This window comes from Equus quagga, chromosome 1 (assembly GCF_021613505.1).
Source record: "Equus quagga isolate Etosha38 chromosome 1, UCLA_HA_Equagga_1.0, whole genome shotgun sequence".
In the NCBI taxonomy this organism is placed as follows: domain Eukaryota; kingdom Metazoa; phylum Chordata; class Mammalia; order Perissodactyla; family Equidae; genus Equus; species Equus quagga.
Genome location: NC_060267.1, coordinates 141552675 through 141561590, shown reverse-complemented (window position 1 = coordinate 141561590; position 8916 = coordinate 141552675).

Genomic DNA, 8916 nt, shown 5'->3' with positions numbered 1-8916 from the left:
AGCCCGGCATTGGTGAGAGTTCTGGTTTAGGTCTTGCATCTATTTGGGGGCTTGCTGTTATGGTGTCCTTGTTTCCTGTGGGGTGGTGCTCTTTTTGAGGCAGTTTACACTGTAAATAGTTGAACTGAATTTGAACACACTGGCACTTACAGCCAAGCGATGTTCCAGGTCTGGGTCTTCAGAGCCTTTGCATGCAAGTGTTTATTGGGAAATGCTCCCAGGAAAAACCACTCGAGATCAGGGAAGTTGGACCAGGCAGGGAAGGAGGCTGGCAGGGGTGCAATGGGCAGCGTTGAATAGCATCTCACGGATCGAGGGCTCCCGCCTGGCTCAGTCCGACTGGGAGCTCTGGGGTCAGTGTAGGTCACACCTCAGAGTATCCGTATCACGGGTGAAGGAGCCAGGACATTTATTCCTCTGCACCCAATGGTCCCAGGTTAAGGTTTCCCCAGGAGACCTAAATTCCCAGGCACCTCAGGTGCTTCTGTGGGTAGGCAAAGTGGACTCTCAGTCTAAGGGCAGCAGTCCCACAAAGTCATGCTGGGGCCAGCTGTTGGAGTGAAGGCACGTGGGAACTGGTGTTCACACAGTCGACCGGCATTGACCGTGTGTGCTAGAAGTGACCTCAAGTAATTGGCTTAGGTCTGGGAGTCCCATCTGGAAAATGGGTATAGTAATGTGCCTTCTTCAGGGTACATTAGACAATTGCTTGGACATAGTGAACGCTCACTAAATAATGATATGATTATGCTGAACCATGGCACAAACGTAAACTTCTGGGTCTGCAGCCTATTAGGGTGACCCTCGAGTGGAGATGGGAGCTGTGAGCTCCTTCCCTTCTCCGGCCCCACGGAGGCCATGGCTAATGGCGCATGGGGTGCTTCCCCTGAGCCAGTGTGTGGCCTCTGCATCCTTGCCAGGGCTGAAATCCTGGCAGTCTTTATCAACATCTCTGAGCTGGACTGGAGAGGGAATCATTTGCTGGCTCTGAGGTAGGAGAGTACTTGTCCCGAAGGAAATGGCTGCAGACAGGAGAGCAAAGCCTCAGTGCTTCTGCCTCACGTGGCCCCTGGGAGTGCAAAAAAGCTTACGATGGTCACCAGCTTTCCAATCCACACCAGCCTCCTTCCTTAGTAATTAATTGGTCCACGTATCTGTCCACTGCCCACCAGCAACCAACTCACATCTTAGCCGTCCTGTCCTCTTCTTTCCACCTTGAGCAGCCAATCACTGAGGTTCTGCATGGTCTCAACCTTTTGCCAAAGATATTTTCACACTGTACCAAAGCCTGTGTGGGCAGGGACCATGTCCTAGTAAGCACTGTGAGGAATATGAAGATGACTAAGACACAGCTCCTGCCCACCTGAGAGTCAGGTTTGCTGACCAAAGAACTCAGCCCATAGAAGCTAGTCAACAAGTGGGATTCCCTGATCTTATCAGGATCCCGGTCATTCACAAGAGTCCTCCACTTCAGTGACAGCTGGGCAAGAACGTTCCACGCTGCTGTGTGACATTGTATGAAATTATGAAATTTGCTGTGGGCCAGGGGCTGATGTGAGGTGCTGTCCTGGAGATTTGCCTCCCCTCTTCCAAATAGGACGTGTTTTTGAACTGGCCCTGTTTGTACTGCGTTATTGCATTTAGGGTATATTAGTGAGGTTCAATTTACTGCTGTCGTCCTTAAGTCGCACGGTTGTGAGGAGGTAACAGCAGCTTGCCTGCTTTAGAGCCAAGGGAGAAATAGATGTTACTGGAGATTGTGGACTCTGAGAAGAATGCTGAACAAAAGCGTCTCTGGCTGTTGTCACTTGGCCATGACTTTGGGTGTCTCTCACTGGCAAGTGGAGAATGAGCCTAAGTGTTTGCACCTTCGTGCTTTTAGATCTTGATAAAGGGAGGATCCTTTAGAAGCCTTGTGTGGGAGGAGGGGCGAATGTGCCTGGCAGGCAGAGAGATGGAACGCCCTGTGGACGGGTTTCCTGGCCTGGACTGCCTCAGCCGCTTCCAAAGAAGCCGCCTTGCCCACTGAACAGAGCAGATCAATCAGGTTCTACCGCTCAAGAATTTGAACCAAGAGACACAGACTTTGTCTTTGGTGGCGGTGCAGCCTTCTTCCAGGGGCCCAGGCTCACAGCCAAGCGGGAGGGTGAGGGAAGGAGGAGGAACCGAGAGCTTTAGCTGGCTCTTCAGCGCCTTTTTCTCCCTGGCCCAGTGGGGCCACCGCTACTGTTTGTGTTGTTTTCTCTGGGCAGCTCCTCCCCTCATGTCAACTTCCCCTCCCCACCCCGTGAGAGGCTTCTGATCGTGGTGACCCCTGACTCGCCAACCTTCCAGGCTTTCTCCACCTCGTCCACCAAAGGCATTTCCACAAACACTTACAGCTCCTGTGTGCAGGGTGCATTCATCCTGGCCATCCCTCTCAGGATTGTCCAGAGCCTGGCTCATAGCAGGAGCTCCACCGGCTGATGAACAAACTATGTGACTCCCTCAAGCCATCATTCTTCCTGTAAATCAGCTGCCACCTGATCAAGGCCCAGAATGGTCACCACCTACGTCATCCTGAGCAATTCTTGTATTAAAACAATGAGCCACAATCGTGTGGAGGAATTTAACCCACTGGTTGATGTGTTCAACTCTGGCCTCTGTTGAGTGTGTGATGACATGTGCCATCTTTTAAAGCTTGTAGAGCCCCTATTGTCCCCAAGTACAAATGCAAAGCATTATGATTACCGTATGTAACAAGACAAGCCCACCTAGGTGTGTAACAAGAGGTTTAGTGACCATTAGAACCAGAACTCCACAGTGATGTGTGAGGACCAGCAGCCTCAGATGGCCTGGGAGCTTGGTAGAAATGTACTTTCTTGGGCCTCCCCAGACCTACTAATTTAGAACATGTATTTTAACAAGATCTAACCCCAGCTCACCCCTGTTATTCACTTGCATGTTAAAGTCTGAGAAGTGCTAATTCAGAAGCATGTTCAGCTTCATAAAGAAAATTTCTAGAGTTCCAGATACTTGTCATACTAAGAAAGAAAGGGTAGGGGCTGGCCCGGTGGTGTAGTGGTTAAGTTCCTGTGCTCTGCTTCAGTGGCCAGGGGTTCATGGGTTCTTATCCCAGGCACAGACCTACACGCCACTCACCAAGCCATGCTGTGGTGGCATCCTACATACAAAATAGAGGAAGATGGGTGTGGATGTTAGCTCAGTGACAGTCTTCCTCAAGCAAAAAAAGGAGCATTGGCAACCAGTGTTAGCTCAGGGCCAATCTTCCTCACCAAAACCAAATGAAAAAAGGGTAGGATGAGGAGTGGACTTGGCAGACCTATACATCGACAACAAAGGATTGGTGCCACGGGGTGGTTCAGACTGTAGGCCTGGCTTCACGTTGCACTGCTTGACCTGGATGGCCTCCTAACCTCCCCAAGATTCAACTTCTTTATATGTGAAATGGGACTAATAACAGCACCTACTCAAGAAAACTGTAGTGGGGATTAAACGAGAACATACATGTAAAAAGTTTGAGACTGGGTCCTTATTACAGGTGAGCTACTATTATTTAGCATCACCAAAATAGCTGCCATCTACTGGATATTCATTGTGTGTAAATACTGTGCTAAGTACTTTAAACCATACTTGGAGGTATTATCATCCTACCAAAGAGGAGACAGGGGGTCAGAGTGGGTCAAGAACTTGCGTTGAGATATTGGCTCCCTAAAGCTAGCAGTGCTCTTTCTCACTAAGTCCCGTTATCTCCGGAGGTCTAGGGAAGAATTATGAGATGCTGAGCAAGGGGGAAACAAAATTTCTGTGTGTTGTTGGTGTCAGGACACAATGTGACACAGAGTAACCCATGAGTTGCCTGTGCATATCCTTTGCCAATTTATATCTTCCTTATTGCTTTGTAACTAATCCATCCACATGAAGTGCTTTGAACACAAGAAGTGCCTGGTCCTTTGTAAATGTTTAATAAATATTAGGTATAATAAATATTAATAAATCTGGAGTTCTTTAATTAATACCAATAAAGGATACAAATAAATAATACCAATCCGTTTTTTCAATTACATGCATTTCAAATATCTTCTCCCAGTCTGTGGCTTATCTTTTCATTTTTTAGGTGTACAAAAGATTTTAAATTCTAATGTTGCCAGATGTATCAGTGTTTTCCTTTGGGAGGTCTGTGCTCTGCCCGTCTTAGTTAAGGACCCTTTCCCTGGCCACGGTCATAAAGATATTCTCTTTTATGTTTTAAAATGTTGCTTTGCTCATTTAAGTCATTTTTTAACTTCTTGATGCTTACTCCCCCCTCCCTCCCCCCACCCCACCCCAGCCGCCCTTTCAAATGTGTTTGGAGTATGTCCTTGCATATGCAGATTGCCTTGTAAAATATGCAGGACTGTCTCGTGTTGGTTTTTTAATTTACATAATGGAATTTTGCTATAAATCTCCTGCTGGCTCCTACTTCTCTCACTCTGCGTGTTGCTCTATAGATTTCTGGTTCGCTCCTGAGTGCTGTGCATGATTCTAAAGTGTGCGTTGTCACAGTTTATGCATCTGTTTACCTAGGGAGAGACACGAGCCTGCCTCCAGCCCCCTCTCCCCTGCCGCATGAAAACACCATGATAAACCACCTGGAACTTGGTGCCAACTGCGGTGGGTTGATGTGTCCAGGTGTCAGATTGCTGGGTGGTGGAGCCAAAGGATTCTGAATTTTGCTAAATGCTGCCAGAAAGCTGTCCAGAGAGGTGGATCCAGTTTACACCCCCAGCCATGTAGGCTTCTCACTCCCCACGTTTCTAACTTTGCCCTTGTGGTGGGTCTGAGAGGACACCTTGTTTGAATCTGAACTCCTCTGATCCACGTTGACCTGGAACTTCTCTTCACAGGCTTGTCGGCCGTTTGGTCTCCCCTCCTGTGCGCTGCCTGATTACCACTTTCTACTTATTTTCTCTTAAAATTGTTGTTGATTGGTATACTTGAGAGTCTGGATAGTTATCCTTGGATTTTTGAAACTGTAAATACCCTATTACAGTCTGTCAGAAGCCTGGTAATTTTCTCCTGTGTCCTTTAACCAGACACGTGATTGTTTAAACACTGTCAAATCGTTGACTGAGCACATCCCATAATCCTGTGGAGACTTCCGGGAGCCGTGTAGAACTCGCTGCTCACAGTGAGCCTGCTCGAGAGGCCGGGCAGCGTGCGTGTTTCTACAGCGATTCCTGTCAGCCGGTGGTCATGGGGGACGGCGAGGACTCGAATCCCTAGCACTTCAGGCTTACTGCTGAGGCAGCAAAATGAGCTCTAACAGGAAGAGAAAGGGCTCAAGCAGAGACTGCAGGTGCTTGCAGCCCACGCCACCCACTGGGCACCCACTGAAACAGTGAGGGGACATAGACGGGACACCCAGTGGGCCTGCTTCTGTGCTGTATGCACATTATCCCCTAACCCGGAGATCAACAGAAGGCAAAACACAACACAAAACAAAAAACCCAAAAACTCTTGTAAGCAGGCATGGTTATGCTCCTCTTTTAGGCGTGGAACCAAGAGTTAAGTGAGCTGAAGCAAACTGCCTGAAGTTAGTGGCAGAGCAGTGATTCAAAGACTGCACGTCAGGATTGCCGGGGGCAGTTTGTAAAAGGCAGACTCCACGTCTGGGGTGAGGCTCAGAGGCCTACTTTTCTAACAAGGGTCTGATGTACGTATAGGCGTTATCTATTTCTGTATAACAAATTCCTTCAATACTTGGGAGCTTACGACAATCTCTCACACAATTTCTGAGGGTCAGGAATCCAGGGTGGCTTAGCTGGGTGGCTTTGGCTCAAGGTCTGTCACAAAATTGCAATCAATGTGTCGTTCATTTTCAAGTTCACTTGTGTTCCTCACTGGCTGTTGGTGACGGAACTGTTCAGTGTCTTGACTGTGGTTGTGGATACACGAACCTACACATATGATAAAAATGTATAGAATTCAACACACACACACACACACACACACACACACACATGAGTACAAGTAAAACTGAGGAATCTGAACAAGATCTGTGGCTGTATCGATGCCAACATCCTGGTCGGGATGTTGCGCAATAGTTCTGCAAGATGTTATAAGTGAGGGAACCTGGGCAAAAGCTACACCAGGTCTCTCTGTGTTATTTCTTACAACTGCACGTGGATTTACAACAATCTCAAAATAAAATATTTAAATAGAAAAAGACTTAGGCAAGAATATTCATAGCAGCTTTATTCATAATTGTCTTGAACTTGAAACCATCTCAAAGCCCATAAAACCAAAGAATGGATAAATGAATTGAGGTATATTTGCACAGTGGAACAGTATAAAGCAAGATGAAGGAAGTACCACTATATGTAACGTGAATGAATGGCACATTGTGTGGAGTGAAAGCAGCTAGGCACAAAAAAGTACACACAGTAGGAGTCCTTTTATATAAACACAAACCCGGCAAAAGCAGTCTATGCTGTTAGGAGTCAGGAGAGTAGTTCCCGTGGTGAGGGAGTCCTGACAGACAGACACAAGAAGGGGTCTCTGGAACCCTGGTGATTTTCCCTTCAGTCATCTGGGTGCTGGTTCCATGAGTATGTCCTGTTTGGGGCAGTTCATCAAGTTATATGTTTAGGATATGTGCACATTTCTGAATGGGTGCATCAATAAGGTTTAAGAATATTTGGCATTTAATGTATTAATACCTGGTATTAATTGAGTGCTACGTGCCAGGCTCTTAGCCACTTTACATGCGTTGTGTCATTTAAGGTTCTGAGGAAGTTTCTGTTATCATCCCCATTGTACAGATGGGAAAACTGAGGCTAAGGGAAGTTGTTTTTCTAGGGTCACCCAGCTGCCCTGTGAGAGGCCTGGAGGTCACGGATGCTCTTAATCACCTGGGGTTCCTAGACAAGGCCAAGCCCTCGGCAGCATCATTGAAAATGGACCTGCTCACTCAGCAACAAATGATTGCCCTGGTAACACCAAACATGGCCCTTTGCCCAAGTGAGGGGGACCCATACAAAGAACACTTGTGAAATTCAAGCACTTTATCTTTTCCTGAAAGCCAGGGCAGGCCCAGGGTAGGGGATGAACTGTTGTTAATTGATAAACACTGTAATTAAGTAGGGAGGCCTCAGTTTAAACCACCAGGATTGTAGTTGACCACGGAAGTGTGAAAATGACCGTGATTAATGAACTTGCTAATAGGGTTTTCCTGTTAATGACATTCTTTTATGTTTTAGTGGGAGCACATGTGGTGACTGCAAATCAGCGAGCAAACCAATGTAACTTTTTCTTGAGTTGTTTCCAGTTTCTACCTGGGAGTCCCATTCTGCTGGTGGTGAAAATTTTAATTTTAGTCGATTCAGGGCTTTTTTTCTTCCCCCTTGTCCCTGGTTAGAGTGCCAAGTGTGACAGTATGCGGTGTCCAGTCCTCGGTGCTGGTGAGGGGGGGGGGGTGTCTGGTTCCTGATTGTCATCTGTCCTCAATGGTATTCCTCTGTTGCGGTATTCCTCCATCTGGATGACGCCCTCCAGATGTGACAACACACACTGACATTCTGCCACACTGGCATGTCCCGTGACGTCCTTGTCCTTCCATGGTTTCCACTCCTCCCCGAACTGCTATGTTCTTGTGTTGGTCACAAGGCTTTGCCGCTGGTTGCTCTTGTCTCTTCCTTCAGTGCCCTCACAGAGGGGTTTAGGGATATTTAGCTACCCTGACTATCCTGGATGCCATTGGTGCCCCACCCAGAACACTTTCTCTGCACTGGTACACATGTTCCCCTGGTACTTGAGCACTGGAAGCTAAGTGTTCACAGCTGCCCTCCCCACGAATTGCCCTTGGCCCATGAGAGGCACCTCACCTGGGGAGGGGAAGCCAGGTCTTCCTCCTCAGGGCGGCCCACAGCCAATACTGATTGATGAGAGTGGACAAATGGTGCCCCCTTGCTTTAAGGTGGTGTGAGGTTCTTTCCCCTGACACCAGATACACTGTCTTTTCCAACACCGATTCTGCAATTCTCCAGCACCAGTAGGGTGTCCCACAATTCAATTCAGTTCTCACACTAATGCCCTGGAGCCAGACTCCACAGGCTTAAGTGTTCCATTCACAAGACTACCTTTATTTCAGACTCCAACTTCAAATGGAGAGTGCAGGCCACTCTCACTCCTGCCTGGCCTACTACAAATTTAGGGGCTCCCACGACACCTCCCTCAGGCTCAGTAATTTGCTAGAATGACTCACAGAACTGAGGAAAGTGCTTTACTTACTATTACTGGTTTATTATAAAAGGACATAACCCCAGAACAGCCAAATGGAAGAGATGCACATGATAAGGAAAGGGCTTAAGAGGTGTGGAGCTTCCATGCCTCTCCAGGCTGCCATCCTCCAGGACTTCGATGTGTTCACTAAGCTGGAAGCTCTCCACCCCACCATTTAGGGAATTTTGTGGAGGTTTCATAACGTAGGAATGACATTAAATCACTGGCTGTTGATGATTCAACTTAATCTCTAGCTCCTCTCTCCTCCCTGGAGGTCAGGGGGTGGTGGGGTGGTGGTGGTGGGCTGAAAGTTCCAACCTTCTAATCATGGCTTGGTCTTTCTGGTCCCCAGCCTCCATCCTGAAGCTATTAGGGTCCCAGTGACCAGTCATCTCATTAGCATACCAAAGACACTCGTCACTCCGTGGCCTCTCAAATCCCTAGGCTCTCACTGTTTCTATTGGTTAGGGTGCCTTGAGCCGCAAATAAGAAAATCTAACACAAACCAGCTTAAATAATTTCTGGATTGCTCAACTGGAAGCCCAGAGGATGGGTGGGCCTTAGGGCTCAACCAAATACAGTCAGATGCTCTGCAGAATGGTTATACAAGTTTACACTCTAACCTGATGGCTTAAGGGTTCTCATTTTTTGATA